The following is a 12,977-nucleotide window of genomic DNA, read 5'->3' on the forward strand; positions in this document are numbered from 1 at the left end:
AACGATTTCAAGAAGGAATTCACACAAAAAATAACAGATATAAAAACAGAGCAGGACACGACCAGAATAAATATAGACAACATAAACAAACAAATCAGTATACTTGAAGCAAATAACCAGGACTTAAAACTACAATTACAGAAATTAGAAGAGCGCTTGACCTTGACCTCGTGCGGAAAGCCAGACACCGAAACCATTAACAAAAGTGACAACAATTTCAGAAAAATTGTGCTTTACGGGGTTGAAGAGCATTATAATGAGACATCCTACGACTTATATAGCCGCGTTTCAAACATCTTATATGACCTACTCGGAGTAAATGTTGATCCATACATTGAAGTTATATACAGGATTGGAAAAAAGGACGCCGGCGCCCACTTGTTGTAGAATTTATTAGCAGAAGGGTATCAAATTATCTGTTACAAAACTCAAAATATTTCAAAAATACTGGCATATCTATTCTCAACTATATGGATCAAAAAACACTCGAAGAAAGAAGGCACTTAAAGGAAACTATGTTAAACGCACGAAAATTAGGTAAACACGCCGTGATAAGAGGAAATAAGTTAGTTATAAACGGCCATGAATACGTTCCTCAGGCTACGTGTGCGCAGCCTACGAATGATAATACCATGAACTCGGAGACACCCTCAACTTCCGACCAGCAATTGCAAAACATAAACATGTCATCTACCTCAAGTATAAACAATGCTGATTTACAAGGACAAAACTCCATGCATTTGCATACACAGAACTATAAAAACAATTCAACTTTTTTTCGAAAATAATAACCTCATAAACATCAAAATATTATTCCAGAACATACAAAGCTTGAAAAACAAGTCACACATATTTGAAGCATTTGTCTGCAACAGCGATTTCCAAGTTATATGTCTAACTGAGACGTGGATATCACAGGACCAACGGGACCTCATTGAAATAAGCGGTTATGAGTTTGCATCAGCGTATTATCGACAGGAGCGGCGCGGAGGCGGTGTGGCGATTCTGACAAAAAAAGGACTGGACTATTGTGAAAGGACGGATATAAAGGAGTTGTCTCAAGAATATATGACAGAATTATGTGCAATAGAAATACCAAATTATAATGTATTGATAGTAAATATATATAGACCTAATAGAAATATATGTGTATTTTTTGATATTTTAACTAAAATTTTGTCAAAAATTAAATTAAAGGAGCAAAAAATGCGGCTGATTATTGGCGGAGATTTCAATATTAATATATTTATAGATTCATTAACATCACAGTTGCTATTAAATGAAATGTTTGAATGTAACCTACATCAAATTGTTAATAAACCTACTCGAGAAAATAGCATGTCTTCTACTTGTATTGACCTCATTTTTACAAATAAGTCAGACTATGAAATATTAGTTACAGAAAACGGACTCTCGGACCATAAAAGCGTTATTTATACATATCAAATGGAAAGAACAATATCAGAAAAAAAGTTACGTTACATTAACCAGCGTTTATTTAACTGTAATAATATGGAAAGTTTTAGATTAGGTATTAAAAACATCGAATGGAATAACATATTATCCCCTAATAGTGATATAAACAGTAATTATAACAAATTTCATACCAAACTGCAAGAAAATTTAGAAATCCATATTCCTATAAAACAAATAAAAATAAAACCCATAAATAACAATAAAGCCTGGCTAACAAATGGCCTCCGTCGAGCATGTAAAAATAAACGTCTCTTAAGAATTCTAACTAACCACAGTAAAAGTGAAGTGATAAGAAACTATTACAAGAAATATAAAAATATACTTAAAAAATGTATAATTACTTCGAAAAAGTTGAATTATACTAAAATAATGCGCCGGTCAAAAAACAAAATCAAAACAATGTGGAGTATAATTAAAAATACAACAAATAAAAATACATCGCATCATAAAAACATATTACTAAAAATTGGAGATTCTGTATTAGAATCGCCCCACGATATTGTAAACACGCTTAATGAATATTTCGCATCGGTCGGTGAGTCACCGCCGGCCGACTGCACTGGTTCCGCCGCCGCCGCCGGCTCGAGCGCACCGACTGGCCGCTCAGTTATCACCCCTACCACTAACTCCATATTTATTACACAAGTGACTGAACGCGAAGTTAAAAACGTAATACAACAATTGAAAAATAAAGATAGCTACGGCATAGATGAGATCCCAACGAAACTTATAAAAATATGTGTACTGGAACTAATCACACCATTAACGATTTTAATAAACCAGTCTCTTAGAGAAGGAGTTTTTCCAGATATGCTTAAAATAGCAAAAATAATACCAATCCTTAAACCTGGAGGTGACAGTACAAACCCGTGTCAGTACAGACCTATAGCGCTTTTGCCATGCATGTCTAAAATATTTGAAAAGGTGATGTCGAACCGTGTTTATAAATTTTTCGAAAAATACTCGATTCTCGATAGTAACCAATTCGGGTTTAGAACAAATCGTTCCACAGTGTATGCAATATTTAGTTACATGCATGAAACTCTAAATTACATAAATAATAAAAAGTACGGAGTAGGACTAATGCTAGATATGACTAAAGCCTACGACCGTGTGTCCCACGTAATCCTGCTGAAAAAATTATACGGCATGGGAATACGCGGAATCGCGCATGAATGGTTCAAATCATATCTAGAAAACCGCAAGCAATATGTACAGCTAGAACATATCGATAACACTACAGGAGAAACGCATACAATCACTTCGCGAATGAGACCTACCTCATGTTCCATACCTCAAGGGAGTGTGATCGGATGCCTGTTATTTTTAGCTTACATAAACGACTTACCTAAAATTATTAATACTAAATGCGTTATGTTTGCAGACGACGTTTCGATACTATTAAGCTGTTCGGATAGTGCGGAATGCAACATGCGCCTACTAGAAACCATTGGCACGGTTACCGCCTGGCTACACGAACACAACTTAGACATAAATCTTACAAAGACAAAAGTTATCCAATTCAAACCAAGTCAGAAAAAACCGTTGCACCTTAAATTAGACATTAACGATAGCCCGATCGAAGAAGTAAGTGAGTTTAAATTATTAGGTATAAAATTAGACTCTGGCATAAATTGGAAATCGCACATCCAAATTATCAAATCAAAACTGGCAAAATTTGTATATGCCCTAAGTGTTCTAAAAATAAATACAAATTTAGAATCTGCTTTGACGGCTTATTACGCGTACGCGCACGCATGGCTAAACTACGGCGTAATTCTGTGGGGTGCGAGCACCGATGCTCACCAACTCTTTCTCATGCAAAAAAAGTGTGTACGCATTCTGACTAATACACGAATTCCAAATAGTTGTCGACAGCATTTTATAAACCTTAAAATACTAACACTACCGTCTATGTATATTATGGAGACAGCAGTATTTTTCAAGTCCCATCCATATTTATTTGACGGAACGGAAGTGTATAAACCTGAAAGTAGAAGGAAAAATCAAATTATATTACCGCCTAGCAAACTTGCAATAGTCAAAAACGGTCCTTTCTATCGATGTGTCCAAATAATGAACAAGATTCCCCAAACTGTTAAACAAATTAGTGATGTTAGGGTATTTAAAAATAAATTAAAAAGTATACTTATTGAGAAATGTTACTACACTATAGACGAATTTATTGAGGATCAATCTTTAGATAACATGACGTAAAAATAATGTTCTATTTAAATTGAATTAATAACAATGTATTTAAAAATTAAATTTATGTTACTATTTTGACGTTTACGACTAACATAACTATAATCGAATTGATCTTATGTTTAAATTTAGTTTAGATATATAACGATGCATGGTAATTCTGATGTACCTCATTTTAAAATGTATCATATATATTAATTAAGTTAGTGAATAAGTAACATATCCTATATTGTATGCCCTAGCAGGGTATCATGTACCTACTAAGACCTATGTAAGACCTTTATTGTACTGATGAACATGATAACAATGGATTAAATGAATATGAATATGAATATGAAAAAGTCGCCTGGTTTTCGAGATTTTCACACTTTTTAAAATTTTAGGTAGTGTATTAAAATTTAAAAAATTGTGAAAATCTCGAAAACCAGGCGACTTTTACTAAACCTTAAAGTCGATTTTCTGGACCAATATAAGGTGCCACTCTTGGAAAATAAGGGGTTAAAAGAAAACGAAACTATGGCATTGCAGTGACAGGTTGCCAGCCTCTCGCCTACACCACAATTTAACCCATATCCCATAGATTTTAGGACCAGTATAAGGTGCCCTCTTGGTGGTTAAAAGGTTGTCCATTAATTACCGGGCACCCTGTATAATATCAAATCGTACGAGAGCAGCAAACGTGTGCAGGCAGCGAAGGGAGCCGACCGCGCGAATGATGAGTTCGCGCGGCGAATCCCGCGTGACATCGTCCATCGACACCCCTCCTCCCTCCCACCCCGCCCGCAGCGGCGCGCGGTGTCTCCGCCCGCCTGTGTATCGTCCTTCAATTTCTTTACATATATCGAAACTTATTACTGAAGAAGAAGGTTCAAAATTGAATGAATACAGGTGTATAGATATTTATGTAGCTGACCGTACGATAAAAAGTATAATTCATACACTTAATTGTAAAAATGTAATGTATACGGATTAATTAATTTAATATAGATAGGTAATTATTGATATATGGCAAAACGAAGGAAATTGTTTACACCTCCGCAAATAAGTATCTAATGATAATTTTTAATTTACCATGTTACTTCACGTACCTAGGTACTTATTTTAAAAACCCTAAAAATGTCTATTGAGTTTCTGCCACAGACCACCATGTGGTTTCTGCATATTTTGCGCTGTGCATAGAATTTGCAGAGACATTGCAGAGAGCGCACGCGGACACCGGCGCGGCGCCAGTGGACGCGTCTGTGTGCGTGATGAGCTAGGTATGCATACAACTACAACTACTGTAGGCACCGCCCCCCTCAGTAGGTCGATGCGATAACATCAATTTAAAAACTTCCCGAGCCTCGTGGCGCCCACCATACAAAATTTTTGCTAGGGAATTTTGATTCTTATTGTACTTGAGATTGAATTCAATTTCAGTTACTTTCATTTTTTTACAAAACAACGTTATTTCTTAGTAATTAAAGTTCAATTTCAAATGCAAGTAATTGGCGGTTATGACATTAATAAATGTGATCATCGCGCAAGCCATAAAATTTTATTACCGCAGGTGGCAAGTGTGCATATTTTTAAACAAATCTAAGTACGTCTTATTGCAACCAACATAAGTTTAATTCAGTTCGCGCTGCTGCGCGGTAGTTTAGAACGATGCGATAGTCCATCTATAATCAGATAATCACCTAAAAACGCGACGAACGCCGTCCACTGCCGCGATCTAGATAATGAATATGACACTGAATTGTGCAAACTATTGGACATAAACCGTGGACGTGGCCTTGAGCGTTCGGATGAATCGGATGGTGTCCTACCGCAATCTGAGGCGCTGAATGTTTTAAGACTGTGCACACTTACGCCGTGTCTTGCGTGGGCGACGGTCGCGCGACCGTCGCCTTCACGTCTCATCGCATCGTCTACTTCCATATCGATAAGGTTTGATTTCGTATGCGTCGCATCGCCGTCGCGCGACCATCGCGCGACCGTCGCCCACGCAAGTCATCGGCTTATCAGTCGCGGTCGTCAGCCGCGTCCGTCAGACGCGTTCCATAATTTGTTTCAAGCTTTATACACAAGTTTTCCTTTCAATAGCAATAGCTAACGTAACGCTTGGCTTCAGTAATAAAAACTGTACCTATAGTTAAATTAATGAAATATGTATAAGTAGGATATTGAAATCTTCTTTCTTCGTTGAGCTGACTTGTAAGTTAAAGTTAGATGTGATGACATCTAACTTTAACTTACAAACGGTCTTAAGCACCTGCACTTCTGAAGGCGCTTAAGTCATTTTTGCTAATAAAAAAAAACCACAACGCTCTATGAACATTGGTCAAGTGCGAGTCGGTTTTCGACTTTTCCATACAAAGAACTCATGAGCGCCTGAACGATTATGATGGCAAAGTTAACGTTTCGCACTTTCAAGACTTTACGTATATATCTCGGAAACGATAAGAGATAGAGCAAAATGGACTTCAGATTTGGGCTTTCGGTGGCACAAATTCTATGTTTTCGTCAACAGACACCTTTTTTTGGACCGATTTGAATAAAATTTTGCTCAGTCAATTTATAAACAGTCTTAAGCGCCTCCTTTTTAGTAGGAACTTAAGTCATTTTGTACAAATGAAAAAAAAATTTGAACAAGTTCTAAAAGGAAAAAGACAGAAATGAATTTCTTTATACCTGTCCAACTCGCTTACACAATTTTAAGACGTTTAGTAACTACTTGCAGCGGCAGAGAGTGAAATTCGTAATCTGAGTTTTTTTCTCTTAAGTCCGACTTACGCTTGACTGTAGATTTCTAATAGGTTTTCCTGTAATCTACAGGAAGAGGGCTATCTCGTGTATTTTTTTGAAAATTTTACGCTAAGTAGTTTCGGAGATAAGGGGGGGGGAATGGTCATTTTTTGCTTATTTTCTTAAATTACTTCTAAATTACCAAAACAAAAAATATAAAAAAAATATATTTCAGATGCTGATAAAATGCTCTTTCATTTGATATGTAACACAATATAGTTTTAATAACTTTGATTTTTAATTTTCAATTTTACCCCCCAAAAGTGACCCCTGTGATTAAATTTCATTTAATTAAATTACATGTCCGTCTTTGGGCCACAAGTTTACATACGTGTGCCAAATTTCAAGTAAATCGGTCCAGTAGTTTCGGAGAAATCGGCTGTGACAGAGGGACAGACAGACACGCGAGTGATCCTATAAGGGTTCCGTTTTTCCTCTTTGAGGTACGGAACCCTAAAAAGAAGATTAATAAAACACATCATAACGAAATCGAAACGCCACAAGTGACAGAAAGGTAGTCGGCTCTGTCGCGCCAATACGCAATGAGCGATAGAGATAGATAGCTACGAAAGAGATATTATCGTGAGCGTTTCGTGATCGTTTGTGCATTCCGCTACGCACACTGGTATGGTGAAATTATTGCAGTGCAGCACTTTTTAGGGTTCCGTAGTCAACTAGGAACCCTTATAGTTTCGCCATGTCTGTCTGTCCGTCCGTCCGTCCGCGGATAATCTCAGTAACCGTTAGCCACAGACCAACCCCTATAGACATCCATTACAAGACGACTCGCGGTCGCCAGCCTTCCTAGTATTTGCACTGATATAAGCGCGGGCGCTCGCCGTGCCCGATCAGTATCGACCAAGTAACAGACCCGAAAGCAGCGCGTGTTTTTCGCACTAAAAAATTGGAAAAGGGTATTTTGATGCCTTAAAGATGTCCACCTGTAGTGTGGAAAGGTAACAAGAAGCTCAAATTTAAAAACAGACGGCATTACATTCCACAAATAAGACATATTTATAATTTATTCAGAGCCGGCATAGGTCAACTTACATTGGCCACTTACGCGTCAGTAGAGGGACAGTCATACTTCTGTCCCTTTTCATCTGGCGCGACTGCCCGCCGTCCTTGAAACGGCCAATCACAGCGCGCTTAACACATTCCCCGCCCGCTCCTCGCACCCCAAACACTGGTGACTCGTATCGCGAACAAAATATACAAGATTTCTACTCTATAGGAGGTTCTCTGTGCCGTTAGCACTAGAAAGCTGAAATTTGGTACCAATATGTATATCAATCACGCCGAAAAAGTGGTAAAATAAAAAGTGGAAAAAAAATGTTTTGTTAGGGTACCCCCCCTACATGTAAAGTGGGGACTGATTTTTTTTCATTCCAACCCCAACGTGTGATATATTGTTGGATAGGTATTTAAAAATGAATAAGGGTTTACTAAAATCGTTTTTTGATAATGTTAATATTTTCGGAAATAATCGCTCCTAGTGGCCCTACACGCTCTTGGCCGGTTTATGAAATTAGAATATAACGAATTACTAAGGACACACCATAGGTACTTACCTAATAGATATCTATATTATCTACCTATACGTACGGTCCGACTAAAACCCCTCTCTGTATACCCCCTCTCTGTAAAGGCTTACGATATGGTTCCGATAAATTAGCGTGACGCGTCGACTCTGATATATCCGATATTTTTGACGTATGTCGAACTACAAGACGAAGGCGTGACATCATTATCGCTAAAATGCGATCTCTTCCAAACAGCTTGCAGGTACAAAAATGCCTTGTCTACATTTCGTATATATTTATTTACAAACAACGTAGTGCCGTAACTGATAAACTATGCGAAAAATCGTGTATCGTTGAAGTTGCATTTGCGTAAACGTAAATTATTATTACCCGAGTAATAAAATCAGCAATTATGATGGCTTAGTGACCATTAAAATTGTAGTAACTACCCATACAAGGCGCAGCAAATAACTTGACTGCTATAAGGCATGCTAGGTTTAGGGCCCATTCAGACGATACGAGAACTCTCGATACGAGTTATTAACCCCCGACGCAAAAACGACGGGGTGTTATAAGTTTGACGTGTCTGTATGTTTGTCTGTATGTGTGTCTGTCTGTCTATCTGTCTGTCTGTTTGTCTGTCTGTCTGTCTGTCTGTCTGTCTGTCTGTCTGTCTGTCTGTCTGTCTGTCTGTCTGTCTGTCTGTCTGTCTGTCTGTCTGTCTGTCTGTCTGTCTGTCTGTCTGTCTGTCTGTCTGTCTGTCTGTCTGTCTGTCTGTCTGTCTGTCCGTCTGTGTGTTGTCTGTGGCATCATAGCTCCCGAACGGAGGAACCGATTTAGATTTAGTTTTTTTTTTGTCTGAAAGTTGACTTAGTCGGGAGTGTTCTTAAAATCGTTCTACTTCGTTCGTTTTCATGAAAATCGGTCTACTATGTCGCGGTCGGGGGATTTTCAAAATTTTAATTTTATGCATCAAAATGGCTGTGCAAAATTGTATGTAACCTCAACAGCCCGTAATGAAACTAAAATCGCATGCGAGTTCGCACGCCGCCAATTCAGGCCTTATTTTTAAGAGCCTCCGTACCGTGTTGTACATTTGTGATGAGGAAAAAGTGGACGAAAAATAATTTTGGTGTTAAAAAATATGTCTGGCGTTCGGGCCCAGCCCAGCACTATCTGTGTATATTTTTTCTTTTTCCTCAATTAGAATTATGATACCGAATTATTATGCCCTTAAACAAATGATTATATGAACACCGAAGGTTGCAAATTGTGGACATAAGTATTTCTCTTTTATTTACTCTTACAAGAAGGACAAGAAATCTCGGCAATCTCGCTGTCAATATTCATAATTATTCTATTCGTGGTAGCCTCTCATATCCCTATGTAAGTAAAACATACAGTCACCGGCAAAAATAAGTGATGATTTCTGGAGGGCGATTTTTTAATCTCGCATACGGGATTTTGTCACTAAAATACCGGTTGAAAACAGTGACTTGCTTATTATTTTCAGTGACAATTTTCTGAATTCGAACGCGTGAGACTCAAAAATCGATCCCCTGTACCTTTGTCACTTTAACGTCGTGTTTAAATAAATAAAATAAATAAATAAATATTATAGGACATTCTTACACAGATTGACTGAGTCCCACGGTAAGTTCAAGAAGGCTTGTCTTGTGGGTACTCAGACAACGATATATATAATATACAAATACTTATATACATAGAAAACATCCATGACTCAGGTACAAATATCCGTGCTCATCATACAAATAAATGCCCTTACCGGGATTCGAACCCGGGACCGCGGCTTAGCAGGTAGGGTCACTACCCGCTAGGCCAGACCGGTCGTCAAAAAAATGTCATACGAAATTGTCAAACGATTAAAAGCGGCAAGGTACCAGTGGCGGCTGGTGAAAATTTCTGCTAGGCAACACCAAAGCAAAAAAAAACCTACCTTAACATTAGGTACTTTACTAGTAATCAATTTTATTTAGGCAAGCCGGTGGGAATGGGCAGAAATCGTCACTAATTTATTCCGGGGACTGTACTTACTCTTGAATGTCAGAGTATAAGTAAAAAAGTAAAAGATAAAGTTACAATCCAAAGTAATTGACGAAGCGAGGAGTAAAAGTGGGGTTATTTACTTTTCTTCCGCATCTATAATCGCTGTTGTTATTCGTTTCGCATTGGTTATATTACGCAGTTTAGTAAAAAAGGTGTTGTGCCATCGTTCCCTATGTTTAATGTTCAATTACTGTGTTGTAACCATACCACAATACCACAAAGATAATGTGACTTTTGCTCATTTTCTGGTTGTCTTTGTTTTTGAACGTAACTTTTAGAATTAAGAATCGTCAAAACCGCGGTCAAAGGCGCGGAAAAACGGAGACTCACCCAGCAGTGGGACGTTACAGGGTCTCAATTAAAAAAATCAAAATAAACAAACATTAAGACGATACGGTAGGGGTCAATTCTCCATACAAACGCTCTCGACTATTTCCTCCCTGGTTTTTGAAGATAGAGCAATGATTTTTTTCAACACAGACTGTTATTATTTTTATCTGTGTCGGACCGTTTTGATTTTTTTGATATTCTGCTTTTTAAAGATTCTAGAGCCAATCAAAAATTTCCAAAAACGGCCTTTTTCATTGTGGCGCAAAAAAAGGTGTGATACTCAAGATTGGTAACAATTAACCAAAAAAGCTAAACGGTCCGACATAGATTATTTCATTGATTATTTCAAATTTCGTTCCGATTGATTAAGTTTTGGAGGAGGAAAGAGTCGAGAGCGGAACCTCGATTTTAAAGATTTTTTTGAAATATCTTTTGACTGAGTTGTTCTTAATGGACATAAATCTAGTTAATAACACTTGTATATTTAACTAAAATTCCCAAGTTGAAAGGGGGGCTCCTTTCAATTTTAGCATTTTCGCTACCGTATCCTCTGACGTAACTAAGTAAAACACAGATGCGTCTCTTTATAGCGACATTTGTCTACAAGACGAACTGACTGATTTTGTTGCAGCTTGAATATCTTTGCTGTTCAGTGATACGACAATTATGTCGGTAATTACATCGTTCTTACTTAGTTAGGTGTGAGACGGTGAAGTTATGAGGTTACCTATTACCTATTAACTCCATTTTTAAGGTTAATAACCTCACGAATTTTGATTATTTTATATTCCTATGTAAATTGAGAAGTATTCACCAATATGTGATTGTTAATAAGAACTGTGAAAAATAACTTCACAAAGCAACTGAATAAACTTAATCTGTTGAATACGTTGGTATATAAAGATACACTACATATGGGTGTTTAACGAAATAACTGATAGCGTGCCGTTCAATTAAATGACAATTAAGTAAATAAACGTAAGCATAAGTACATGTATATGTAGAAGTACACTCAGTTCAAATAAAGACTTTAAAGGCGTACAAGTGTCTCCTAAGTCTCCTTATATCGAAGTTCTTACTCTTAAAAAATATTTTCGTTTTAAATTACTTACTACTAACTACTACCTACTCGGGTATACTGTCATTTTTTCCGCTCCGTCATTAAAGATTTTTCTCTAAATATGTGCAATAAAGTTTAATCAAAAGGTCAAGGGGCGTATTGTCGGCTGTCGATAAAGTCGATTGATAGAAACTATTATGGAAATACCGTCTTATTGGTAACCAACACTAAGTATGTAGTACGAGTAGGTAGGTATATATTTATATATAGGGGTATTTATTAAGTTGTACATAGTTTGATTGAAAATAGCATAAATGTACGTATAATATACGTTTACATTGGTAAATAATTAAGGTGACATAGTCAGTGACCATCGAGGAAAACAAGACAACCCAAAATAAATAAATAAAACTTTTTCCGTTCACATTAAATATAAAACGATATTAAAAAACAATCAGATATGTTCAATAAAACCTTATATATAAATAAAACTATAATTATAACTGATGCCCGTCGACTACCAACGCTGTGAAGGGTTCGAAACGTCGGGATTTCAAATTGATTATACACTACATAATTTTACATAATTTTATTTTTACGAATACCTAACTACTTATCGGGGTAAACATTATTCTTTAGGTATAAACTTAATTAATGAATATCAAACTCTAATCAATCTAAAACTTCTTGATCATTCGATTGAAAACAAACAAACAAACAAAAAATTACAACATAAACAACAACTTGAAACAGACTTGTTTTGAACAAAAATTATTACAAAATTTATAAATTTTGTGCTTAATTTTTAGACAGTAAAAAACCTACTAATAAAATTTAAAAAAGTAACTTACACCAATAAAACACCTAGTAAAGCCCCCTGTTCACAGAATATCACAAGATCCACTCGATCACAACACAGCACTCGTGCGCAGAGCGGTGAAACGCGTACGTCGCTTGCGCAAGCCACCGGACTACTAAACAGGTTGCTCTTGGATCTTTTGCGAGAGGTTGTATGTAATAGGATGGTAATAGGCTATTAATGTATATTATATTTTTATGCGTATGCAACATGCATAATGTTCTTTATTATTTAAGGGAAGTTTTAGGAAAGTTAAGGATTTTTTCCTGCCTGTTATGAGGGAGCAAAGTGACCCTTTTCTGTTCAAGGACACATTTTTGTACATTTATTGTTTTTGCATACAATTTCAATGTCAGTTCAGTGTAACTTTGATCCCCCCTAATGGGAAAAGCCCTCTTTCCGAATGGGAGAAGATTTTTTTTTGAAATAAAATTGTAGTTTCTAGTGTTTCTAGGTTACAAGGCCTGGTACACAGCACGGGGCTAAGTCTGGCAGACGTTATAAATTCGTCACTGACAGTGTACAGAGTATAATAAATAAATAAATGACGACTGGTCTGGCGTAGTTGGTCACGACACTAGTGACCCTGCCTGCTAAGCCGCGGTCCCGGGTTCAAATCCCGGTAAGGACATTTATTAGTGTGATGAGCACAGATATTTGTTCCTTAGTC

General features: G+C 36.9%; 1 protein-coding gene across 1 annotated transcript in view; it reads right to left on the reverse strand.

Moving 5' to 3' along the window:
- Positions 1-12,439, reverse strand: part of LOC125235757 (retinal-specific phospholipid-transporting ATPase ABCA4-like) — a 77,618-nt gene extending 65,179 nt beyond the window's left edge. The window contains exon 1 of the mRNA XM_048142340.1: positions 12,300-12,439. The gene's annotated coding sequence lies outside the window, so the exon portion shown is untranslated. The remainder of the gene's footprint in view (positions 1-12,299) is intronic.
- Positions 12,440-12,977: the final 538 nt, after the last annotated feature.

Source organism: Leguminivora glycinivorella, chromosome 18 (assembly GCF_023078275.1).
Source record: "Leguminivora glycinivorella isolate SPB_JAAS2020 chromosome 18, LegGlyc_1.1, whole genome shotgun sequence".
Classification (NCBI taxonomy): domain Eukaryota; kingdom Metazoa; phylum Arthropoda; class Insecta; order Lepidoptera; family Tortricidae; genus Leguminivora; species Leguminivora glycinivorella.